The following is a 13049-nucleotide window of genomic DNA, read 5'->3' as shown; positions in this document are numbered from 1 at the left end:
CATTTGTGATTCGTTTTCCTATTTTTATTTGAAATTCCAGTACAATGAATACTATTCCTATTTTATCATTTGTTTTCGATGCATCGGTATAAATCTGAAGGTACTGGTAATAATTAATAGCATATTCCCATACTGTATTTAAATTTAATATACTTGTTCTTTTCTTTTTTTCCATTAATAACATATCTACCTTTGCTTCTGGTAAAATCCAGGGTGGTACAACAGTTAGTGGCACTATTGGACTGTATATGAAATTCTTCTGTTATCTTTTTAATAATCCATCCAAAACTTCTTGTTTCTTTTTTAACTTTTCCCCAGCATGGCTTCAAGATATATCGTGTTGGATGATCCGGGTTATTGCCTTGCATATTTATCCAGTAATTTATTGTTAATTGTGTTCTCCTCAAATCTAACGACATTTCTCCCATTTCTACTTCCAGTGCTGTTGTTGGGGTTGTTTTGAAAGTTCCTGTACAAAGTCTTAATGCTTGATGTTGTATAATATTGAATTTTTCCAGATGTGTCTTTGCTGCTGAACCATATATAATACTTCCATAATCTATATTTGATCTGATCAATCCTGTCTAAATTTGTTTTAATGCTTCCCTGTATGCTCCCCAGTCACTGCCTGCCAAACATCTCATAATGTTTAATACTTTCTTACATTTATCTATCATTTTCTGAATATGTATATTCCATTGGATTTTCTCATCAAACCATATTCCTAGAAACTTTATACATTTAACTTGTTCTAATTCTTGATTATATAATTTTGATTTTATTTTTTTCTGTGTAACCACCATAACTTATGTTTTCTCAACTGAGAACTTGTTTACCCATTGAGATGCCCACTCCTCTATCCTTCTTATCTCTGCCTGTATTTTCTTTCCAGTTATCTTTACATTTTTCCCCCTTTTCCATATGACTCCATCATCAGCAAAAAGTGAACATCCTATATATTTTCCAATGTCTGCAAACATTCATTATTTTATTTGTTTTCCATATTTTATCAATTTTTGTTTCTCTCCCTAGCGTCCTACAAAAGTTCCTCCAATATTCTCTTTTTGCATTCCTAATAATTTTCCTCACCATTGTTTGTTTTCCTTTATATTCAGTGAAGTTCTGAAACACTGGATTTCTTTTAAATGCTTTAAATGCTATTTCTTAACTTCATTACTTCTCTACATTCACTGGACAACCATGGTAGCATTCTCTTATCACACCGTCTTCCTCCTTTCTTTATTGAATTTTCTGCAGCTTCAATAATTGTTTTACAAACATTTAATTTATATTATTTACATTCATTGTCATGTCAGTTTTTCCTAGATAATATTTCACTCCAATATTGAAATTTAATCCAGTCTGCCTTATTAAAATTCAATTAACTTATTTTTATATTCTTAATGTTTAATGTTAATCCTGTTCTGATCTTAATGGGATAATGATTACTACCTGTTGTTGTGTTTTTATCAATATCCCACTCACATATACCAGCTAAAACATTTGATACCAAGGTTAAATCAATAGCTGACTCTTCTCCTGTTCTTACATTAATTATTGTACCTCTTCCATCATTAAGACATACTAAATATTTTGTATCACTTCTTCTATAACTTGTCCGTTTTTCTCATTACACTTTCCCCATATTGTGCTATTAGCATTAATGTCCCCACACCATCTTACCTTTTCCTCCAGATATTCCAACATCTCTTCCATCAGCTCCATTGATAATATTTTACATGGGTTATAAAAATCAATTATCTTACATTTTCCTTCTTTTTCCCAAATTTCAACAACTATATACTCCAAATCTTTACCTTTTCCTAATATTTGATATTGAACTATTTTCTTCATAAATATTGCACAGCCTTCTCAATTTCCTTCCGGACAATCCCTTCTTACTACTACTATCATACCCTTTAATAATAAAATCTAATGTTGGTTTTAACCATGTCTCTTGTACACAAATCACCTCTGGTTTCTCTTCAAGTTCATCATTGTACCCTTTCAATTCCTGTCCGTTAACTATCAGACTTCTTTTCATTCCATTGTGGTATTATCATAGATTTATCAGCTGGGGTTCCCGGTCTCCCTTCTGTTTCCAAACTTTTATTAATGATCATCTTTGAAACCCAGAAATCTTTCTGCTCCTCTCACAATTATTTTAATTTTTTCAGTTTTATGTTTGACCTGGTGAGTGCAATTGATGACATGAGCGATGAATAGTATTAGGTTTTCTACCGATAATGTGATTTTCTCCTGTGTCTGCAGTTTGTTTTGTTGAGGAATTTGTCTCTCTTTTTGTTCCGCCTCTCTTATCTTTTGTCCTTTCACACTTTTGACTGCCTCTGCATAACTTGTGTTTTTGCTCCTCTTAACATGTTGGATTAATTTGCTGTGTTGGGGGTTATGATTATTGATTGATTAATCTTGATCAATAATTACATTTACAAATCATAATTTAACAAAATCAATTTCTTAACCAAAATCCTCATTTATGAATCGAGACCAGAGATGTTTCTGGTGTTGTAATTGTAGCTCAACGCCTTTGACAATTACAACCATTAAATACTCCGTAATAATTAATAACTATTGCCGGAGATGTCACTGTTTAATCGACTGTTTCTGCCGAAACGTGTGGAACTTTTAACCTTATCTTGACTGACGAATCACATTTTGCACACAATGAACACAAAACACTCTCTTTTTATCTATGTGGATATTTATTAATCTTCACCTGCTCAACATGAAAAATTCTACATAACAAGGGTAACACATCTAACTTAGCAAATAAAATAAACAGCAGTGGGTGTGTATTGAATCAACCAGCAGTTATGGCAAAAAGAAGGAAAGAGAATATGAAAAGGGGTGTGGTGGGGAGTGGAGAGTTGGGGGACGTAGCTCCCTTGTACTCAGTGATGTCCGATCATAAAACGTCCCCCAACTCCTGAGCAGACAAAGCATTATAAAACTTTTTGGCGGCAAGCTAGCGAGCAGTGAGATTGGAGACAAAGGAAAATGGTGAATTTCACCATGAGGTTATTTTAACAGTCCAGTCTTACCGCACACTTGCGTTGACTCTCAGATGGTAAAACACGCACAAAGCTAGGAACGCAGCAGCTCCAGATATCAAAATAACACATCAAAGTTTCAATAAAAAGGTTACATGCACATATCGTTCAGAACACATGAGATTCTAACTAGCAATTCTGATCGCTCTACAACCTCTGACCCTGCCCAGGCCTTCTAATAAAGAAATAAAAGATTAAAATAAAAGATGGGTTTTACTTGGTGAAGCTTCCTTCTGGGGCAACGAGCGAGAGGGAACGAGGGGGGGCTGTTTGAAGCGTTGCTGCGTGTCCGCAGTTAAACTCCAAGAAAGCGGTCAGTCCCCGTCCTTTGGCCTTCTTGACGAAAAGGAAAAATAGGATCTGACCATCAGCAGTCGACTAGAACCAGGCAAGGAGGGAAAGTTGCGTCTCCTTGAAACTCCGTGGTTTTGGTTACGTGTTAAACTCATGTCTTCAATCGGCAAAGTGAAATTTCTGGCCTTCTCATTCCAGAAACCTCTTTCATGAATTTTTCGTTGGCCAACGAAGGAGAATAAATGAAGACTCCACGTGGGACCTCTTCTTCTCCAGAGGATGCTTCAGTTGCGTAGTAACCGTGTCAAGGTTTCCAGCTGAAAAGCGGCGTGTTCAAAACGGGTGCTTTCCTATATAGCGTCTTGTGACGTCAGACTTTGGACTCTTGTCATATCCGTCGCAATGCTCGATGGGATATGGAGGAGCGGCTGTCCTGGATACCAAAATGGCCGATGCCATTGGAGAGGCACAGTGACGTCCAATAACGTGCAGATAGTCCAATACTCAGCAAACAAGTGGTCCAACATTCCCCCCTAGGTTCAAAGGGTGAGATGAATCGCAGTCTTTGTAGCTACTGGGACCATTCTGTCCTTTGCTGAACAATCAGTGATCCGTGGCGAAGCAGAACAAAACAAAACTGTCTCTGTGTTCCTCAAAACCTACGACTGGGCAGGATAGAGGTTAGCCTGGGCAGGACTAAACTCTGACTAACTCATACCTTTCTACATTGTTCAATGAGAAAATACAGGACAATACATTCATATCATCATTACATTCCTTGGTCATCATCTTTGGTAACCCTGAGACAAAATGAAACAGCAATAAAAGATACCACCCACATATATGTATATATAAAAATAAAAATAAATCATGGTTCATAGCTTATTCGTCCAACTTCTATTAGGCACTGGAACCTGGCTGTGTCATTGGCAAAGGCGGTGCTATGAACCATGGGGGAATTAATGTGAGGGAATCAATCCTGACCTGTAAACGCTTAACCTGTCTGTATGTGGTGTAGAATCAAAATAAAACTGTCTACAGATGAACCAACCTCCTTTAATAAGATTTTGCATGAAATCTCTGGCAGCATGTGTGTCCATTACATCATTCTTAATCACTTTTGTGAGGTCTGCTGTGCATGCAGAGTGTTATGGAAAATTACCGTGCCAACTTACAGTGTAAGACTGTGTCCTAGAAGGTAGTTATATGTTTAACTGTTTCTGTTGAAGAAAGTTGTTAGTGATTAGTGCATGTTAGTGTGAGTTCATGAAACATGCACCTATTTAACTAGTCCTACGCACTGGTCTCTCCTTTCCCAGACATGGAGACAAGCTCTGTTCTTGGGGAGGAGAGTTTGATGTAGGACTTCATCTGTTCAGCAAAAGTGCAGCAGCTGGGATGATGGTGTCAACCTTTTCTGACAAGCATCCAACCCACTTGATGAAGCTGCATGTCACAGTTAGGAGGAATTTCTTACCTCCTGTTAGTTTTGGAGCTGGTTCGACCCAGTTGGTCTGAAGGTGGAACCAAGGTAATGTAACCCCCCTTCGCTGAAGCGGAGGTTGACTGGTTGGCTGGGATGGCTGAAACTGGCGGCAGGTTAAACATCCTTTGATGTAGACCTGGGTATCATAAGATGTTGGAGGCCAGTGCGCCATCTGTTGGGAGGGTGTGGAGTGTGGCTTTGTAGCTCCTATGGCACCCTACAGGAGAGTAATGGGCATAGGATAACGTGACCCCCCTTTGGTCTGTTGGAACAATGTCCACAGCATGGGAGAGCTGTTTGATGCCAATCTGCACACTGGCTGTCTTGAGGAGAGGGCGGAGCCCGTCTGCTAAAAGGAGTGTGTGGCTGTGCTGTGCCTCAGTTACAAGGGGGTCTTTTTGGCACAAACGGTCATACAGCTCTCTAATGGTTGATGAATGTCCCAGCCAGAATGCTAGTAGCATTTCTGGTACGAACATGGTTTCCAGGTGTACACCTACCACCACTTTGGGGTTGTAAGTGTCCACACCTGGGTTCTTTAAAGAGCCAAGCAATGCATGACTGCATCTGGCAGGAGTTTCCTGGATGGCTGGGTGCAGCTGTGTCTCAGAGGTGCACATGACCGGCTCTGATGAGCGCCTGAGAGATTATTCGGGCTCCTCTAAGCTGGTAATCTGGTTGGCCACAAAGAGTGGTTTGCTGCTTAAACCCAGTGGGTTTTGCACCTCCGCCTGGACCCAGAGTTGGTTCTGGTGGCAGTCAATGAGTGGGGCCAGCCTGTCCAGCAGGTCCTGGCCACCAAGAAAAAGCTCTTTGTTTAATGTGCACATATAGCTGGGGTGCAACAGAGCCGTGTCTTCGAGTGTGATGTCCAGCTCCACCCAACTGGTGATGCATGATCGGTTTTGGGTGCGGCTGGTGATGCTTACATCACAAGCGTCGGCCTGAAATGGTTCATTGAAGGAGAGCATGGCTCTACTCACCTCCTCAAACATGATTGGGCGCATCAGGTTGATCTCTGATCCAATTTTAAAATAGAAACTCAGTGGGAAACGTCCTCCTATCACGATCAGACAGTGTAGACGACGTGCATGTCCATTTTGGTTCAGTTTACCTGAGAACCTTGGAAAGATGGTTTGTGGTGTTTCTCCTGGGGAGGTCCAAAGGGGTACTTGGAGTTTCCCAGGTTTGTCTCCCCATCCGATCAGGTAGACTCTGATGGCTGTGGAGACTGGGTCCACGCCTAGTCATGCTGACGGGAAGTTTGGGTCTGGTTTAACTGGACGGTCGGCTTCCTGTTTCAAGGGTTGTGGGGGCGTGGTGGCCTGACGCACCGCTTCTGTCACCATCTTACGTAAGGCCTCCTCCAACTCTTTCCCCATAATCCCTTCTGCATGTCGGTTCCACCCTTTTCCATCAGGTTTACCTTTAGGCTTCATGTGATGGTCAGGTCATCTGTTCGACCGGAAGTGGTCCGGCAACTTTAACAGTGGTTGGTATTCACTACCACCCCCCAGTCCAGCTGACCAAACCTACGTTGTTCCCTGGACCTGTTCTTCGCATGGGTTCTGGTTGAAGGCATTTCCTGATCTTCTAACGCAAGGATGGTTCTTTCAGTCTGGACCTGTAAAACTCTAGCCTCGCTCTCCGATCCCTTGGTCGGGCGAGCACGTGTTTCCCACGCCATCTGAGCATATTTGCGGATCTCTTGCATGCTCATGGCCTTGGTTCTGCAATACATAGTAACATCGTATCGCACACTTTCATGAAAGTTGTGGAGGAACAGGGATTTAAAAGCATGTTCCTCCTCAATGCCGGGCGCATTGCGTCCTTGGAAGTAAACGGCTCTCAAGCGCCGGTAATACTCCCTGAATGCTTCGCTCTTCTTCTGCTGGGTAGAGAACCTGACTGGGTTCTCTACCCAGTCAGGTAGAGAACCCAGTCAGGTTCTCTACCTGACTGGGAGAATGTTGGTCACAACTGTAATTACGCCCTGCGGACACTGGGGCAGGTCTGCTGTCTATCAGCTCTGGTTCACTGCAGCTGATGCCGCAGGCTAGCGACTGGAAATTAACTTTAACTTTTCCACAAGTTAAACCAACTTTCACCTTGCATCCACAACAAACACCTCTGAAAGATAATGTTATCCTCTGTAGTAGAACTGAGCACAACCTAGTCAAAATATCCCCTAATTCACAAACGTTCTGTGCGAGACTCAAAAGTCTTACAATAAAACGTCTACTTAACGGAGATCACAATTGTTTATTCTGTGCAACAGTGATTTGATTTCTGTTTTTTTAAGGCCCACCCAGGGACGCCATATGTTGGGGGTTATGATTATTGATTGATTAATCTTGATCAATAATTATAATTACATATCATAATTTGACAAAATCAATTTCTTAACCAAAATCCTCCTTTATGAATCGAGACCAGAGATGTTTCTGGTGTTGTAATTGTGGCTCAACGCCTTTGACAATTACAACCATTAAATACTCCGTAATAATTAATAACTATTGCCGGAGATGTCACTGTTTAATCGACTGTTTCTGCCAAAACGTGTGGAACTTTTAACCTTATCTTGACTGACGAATCACATTTTGCACACAATGAACACAAAACGCTCTCTTTTTATCTATGTGGATATTTATTAATCTTCACCTACTCAACATGAAAAATTCTACATAACAAGGGTAACACATCTAACTTAGCAAATAAAGTAAACAGCAGTGGGTGTGTATTGAATCAACCAACAGTTATGGCAAAAAGAAGGAAAGAGAATATGAAAAAGGGGTGTGGTGGTGAGTGGAGAGTGGGGGGATGCAGCTCCCTTGTACTCAGTAATGTCCAATCATAAAACTTCCCCCAACTCCTGAGCAGACAAAGCATTATAAAACTTTTTGGCGGCAAGCTAGCGAGCAGTGAGATTGGAGACAAAGGAAAATGGTGAATTTCACCATGAGGTTATTTTAACAGTCCAGTCTTACCGCACACTTGCGTTGAATCTCAGATGGTAAAACACGCACAAAGCTAGGAACGCAGCGGCTCCAGATATCAAAATAACACATCAAAGTTTCAATAAAAAGGTTACATGCACATATCGTTCAGAACACATGAGATTCTAACTAGCAATTCTGATCGCTCTACAACCTCTGACCCTGCCCAGGCCTTCTAATAAAGAAATAAAAGATTAAAATAAAAGATGGGTTTTACTTGGTGAAGCTTCCTTCTGGGGCAGCGAGCGAGAGGGAACGAGGGGGGGGTGTTTGAAGCATTGCTGCGCGTCCGCAGTTAAACTCCAAGAAAGCGGTCAGTCCCCGTCCTTTGGCCTTCTTGACGAAAAGGAAAAATAGGATCTGACCATCAGCAGTCGACTAGAACCAGGCAAGGAGGGAAAGTTGCGTCTCCTTGAAACTCCGTGGATTTGGTTACGTGTTAAACTCACGTCTTCGATCGGCAAAGTGAAATTTCTGGCCTTCTCATTCCAGAAACCTCTTTCATGAATTTTTCGTTGGCCAACGAAGGAGAATAAAGGAAGACTCCACGTGGGACCTCTTCTTCTCCAGAGAATGCTTCAGTTACGTCGTAACCGTGTCAAGGTTTCCAGCTGAAAAGCGGCGTGTTCAAAACGGGTGCCTTCTTATATAGCGTTTTGTGACGTCAGACTTGGGACGCTCGTCATATCCGTCGCAATGCTCGATGGGATATGGAGGAGCGGCTGTTCTGGATATCAAAATGGCCGATGCCATTGGAGAGGCACAGTGACGTCCAATAACGTGCAGATAGTCCAATACTCAACAAACAAGTGGTCCAACAGCTGTTTTTCTCACCTCACATCCTACATATGTTACTCTCTGTTGACCTCCACAGTTACATTTTTCTTGCACTTCTTTACAGTCTTCTATCTTGTGTTCTTCTCCACATTTTGCACACCTCTGCTCTCCTTTGCAAACTGTGGCTATCTGTCCATATCTCTGGCATTTGTAGCATCGAAGTGGTGGAGGGATGTATGGTCTTACTTGGAAGCTCAAGAATCCTAATTTTATGTTTTCTGGCAAGATTGTTTCCGCAAATTCAGTCAAAACTGACAGACTTCCTACTCTTTCTCCATTGACAGTTTTTGATAGTCTCTTCAGCGAGTTCACATTTGCACCAGCAATTCCACAGATAATGAAAAGAGTGTCTGTGTATAAATGGACATGACAAAGGAGAAACAGGCAGACTGATTGGCAAGGTGCAGGTGCACAAATTAAGCTGATTACAGGAACATATAGCTGTAATAAAACATCAACTTAAATGCAGTCAAAATAGTATACAAGAATCATGAGAAACTAAACCTAATCACTTGTTTCAGACAGTTATTGTGTGTTTTTTCTCTGCGTTTGACTTTTAAGACATTAAAATAACATTGAGATGATTATAGAAGCAAACACTGGCACAGAGTGCTGCAGATGATATGAAATTCATCAGAAAAAACATCAGATCTCTTTTCAGAACAGTTGATCGGTTATGAATTAGTGGGGTCTGCAGTTCTACTTGTCTTATTGGGTGGCTGGAGTTTAAATTAATTGGATAAGAAGAGTGTGGGCAAGGCCCGGCTCTATTTGAGAAATGTATTTGAAGCAGATGTTTTCTCTTATATAGGCTTTTGTTTCATCAAGAGGTTTGCTGCAGAAACTGCTACAATCCTTAATTGGGTGCCGTTTCTTATGAATAGGGCATTCTTTATTAGGGTTATCGCACTTGCCATTTACTTCACAGTAGATTTGTGTTTTTGCATCACTAAGAGCGGTTTGACTGTTAATTCTACTACTAGTGCAATAACATCTATTCAATTCAATACAGTTTTAATTCATTTAGCGCCAATTCACAACACATGTCGTCTCAAGGCACTTCACCTAGGGTTTGGAATGGTGCGGGGTTGTTGGGGAGCTTAGAATAAACTACTGAGTGTTAGAGTTTGGCCATTTTAGAATGGGCTATGTGTAGGGATACTATGTAAAATGATAAACTGATAGAGTTTGTCCATCCGTACTTGTGATCACTGCAATCACTGTCACTGTAGTACAGGGACCTCCACTGTTGTTTTACTGTACGTTAGTGGTTTGTGTTTTTTGTCATCCCATTGTAATACTTGTTTTTGGACATTTACGTGCTTATTTACCTTTCACATTCACCTTGCTTGTTCTTTGATTTAACTTATTTCAAAACTGTCTGCACCCTACCTGTGTGTTACTAAGAGCTGCTGTAACAAGTTAATTTATCCATTGTGAGATCAATGAAGTCATTCTTATCTTATCTACCAAGGGTGCTAAACCTCGAAAACCTACTTTTATAGCATACAGATGACATCCACACCAACACAGTGAGAATTATGTTGATCTAGCTAGGTACAGTCACCATTAATCAGCACTGGGTTACATGACACCATACTGCATTAATTTACTTTTAATAAAATCTACTTCCCTGAATGCAGCATTTGTTAAATATAGGATTTAAACAAGCTTTAATGTTGTGTAGAATTAAGCAAGGACATCTTTATATTTGTAGTTGTTACTTTAGGAATTTGTAGCTATAATGGTTTAAAAACATAAGTAATGGCAGTCTTTGCTTAAGATGTTAAATTTGTTATATTGCTGTCTATACAAGGAAGCCCCAGGGTTTACATTTCAGTTAAGGCTGAATGATATATGCAAATCTTTTTGAAGACACACGCTATCTGGGGGATTTTAGTGTGTTTGTTTCGTTGTTGGTAATATGCTTTTATTTCCCTCTACAGCACATGGAATCAAACAGAAAATCAAATGAGTAACCTAACAAGAAGCATTGACATCAGACATCAGATCTCTGATCTCTGTATCGGGACAAATTGTGATCTGATGGCAGCACATCTCTATTTCAGCACTGGGTGGACAGGAAGCCCAGTTATGACTCTGGTGTTCAGTGTGCTGCTGCTGAGTTTGGGTCAGAAAGATGGTATGATGAAGACTCCACCCAGAGTTTGCAATTCATCAGACAAAGTTACAGACAAAGTAATATAACTAATTTCAACAGAAGTATTTAACAAGAATATGCTCAAAAACCTTAATTTTACACTTCAAACTCTAATGGAAAACCTGTTACAAACTTGATGATGTATAATTCTGGATCAGTTCTTTTGCATAGGTTGCAATAACAGTGAAATAAATCTTTCTCATATATATATATATATATATATATATATATATATATATATATATATATATATATATATATATACTATAGGGACCATGCCATCCAAACACTGGAGGTCCATGGACATCATTTAGTGGCTATTCAGGTTAACTAGTCCTTCAGCTTGGTAAGGCTTGGTTAGGCTTGGTTAGACGATTTGTTCAACCCTGACATCTTTCCCAACACATTTAAACATGAAAAGGCATCTTTGTGCAAATGCCCTTGAGTAGTTGTGGACAACAAAATAAATTTAGGTATTTGACACAGTGAGCAATTTTACTTCATCCAAATCACTCTGGTTGATGACCAATCAATAAAAAAGACATTTATGCAAATTTAAGCAATCATCTAAGACATAGACATATTTATTTTGGTTATAAACCTCAGCATCTGGTTTACTTTGAGCAGGCTACAGTGTCAACCAGTACCAGTAAAAAAATGTTTTAACTGTAACTGTATTTATCAGTGGCATTACTGATTCCCAGTAATGCAATCCCACAGTAATTTTGTAATCCTTTTATCTGAGAAAACATACAATAGATAATATGTTGGGACCCAGCCATGGATTTCAACATTAAACTCCGGTACGAACTCTTCTGGAACTTTTCAAAATAAAGTGCATTAACCTTCTTCCGGCACAGCCAGGAAACGGGTTAACTGCGGACTTCCTGTGACGCCACTGCCCAAATAAAAACACAGCTGTTGCTATCCGCCCTCTTCCACACGGCCTTCGAAAGGGACCGGTCAGGGGAGACAAGCGCGCTGATGTCTCTTTGCTGGCAAACAGACATAAACTCTTCAACTGGATCCAAGGATGTCATACAATCATTGATCATATGCAAAGTTAAGTACGAATGAAATACTGTCTGTGCATCCGGTATTTTCATTCATGAACGGGGAAATTAAGGTGTAAGAATTGCTTACTTTCTCTCTGAGGCCTGCAGAAGCAAACTGTCCCAGAGAAGTCCCTTACAGAGAAGCGGTCTCTACGAAGCCGAGCGGAGCGGTCTCCCAGTCTGGAAGGAAGACAGCAGAGACCCCATCACCGTGGTTACAGTAACGTGCAGTGTGGTTGGCGGACAGAACGGGCCGTCTTTCATCCACTGCTACGGAGGTTAGCTAGAAGCTAACCGTGTGTTCACAGACCGGCCGACAGAACAGCCGCCACTCCCCACAGCTAAGGAGGTTAGCTCTAGCTAACCGTTTAAAGGCTGTGGACGTTTCTTCAAACTTCTCCGCCTTGGACAACGTTCCTCACCACAGTTCATGAGGTTAAGTGTTTGGGCAGAATAACATAAAAGTGATTTAGATTTAAATGTGTTGGGACCCACAGCCATGGATTTCAACATTAAACTCCGGTATGGACTTTTCTGGTACTTTCAAAATAAAGTGCATTAACCTTCTTCTGGCACAGCCAGGAAACGGGATAACTGCGGACTTCCTGTGACGCCACTACCCAAATAAAAGCACAGCTGTTGCTACATCCGCCCTCTTCCACACCGGTGTTCATCGGGATAGGAGGGGAACAAAGCGCGCTGATGTCTCTTTGCTGGCAAACAGACATAAACTCTTCAAACTGGATCCAAGAGTGTCATACGATCATCGATCAAATGCACAAGATAAGTATGAGTGGAGCACTGTTTGTGTACCCGGTGATTTCATTCATGAACGGGGAAATTAAGGTGTAATAGTTGCTTACCATTTCTCTCCGAAGCCGCCGCAGAAGCAAAACTGTGTCGCAGAGATATCCTCAGTAGAGAAGCTGTTTCTACAAGCCAAGACTGAAGGAAGGACATCGGCCTGCACCACCGTGTTTACGGTAACGAACAGCTGGTTGACGGACAGAACTAGCCGTCTTTCAAGCCACAGCTCTGGAGATCAGGTTAGCTGAAAGCTAACCGCTTGTTGACTGTGGACGTTTATTCAAACTTCGCCCTTGGACAACATTTCTTCACCACGGTTCATGAGGTTAGGTGTTTTAGGCA

Source organism: Girardinichthys multiradiatus, chromosome 14, assembly GCF_021462225.1.
Source record: "Girardinichthys multiradiatus isolate DD_20200921_A chromosome 14, DD_fGirMul_XY1, whole genome shotgun sequence".
Lineage (NCBI taxonomy): Eukaryota > Metazoa > Chordata > Actinopteri > Cyprinodontiformes > Goodeidae > Girardinichthys > Girardinichthys multiradiatus.
This window is presented reverse-complemented; position numbering follows the sequence as displayed.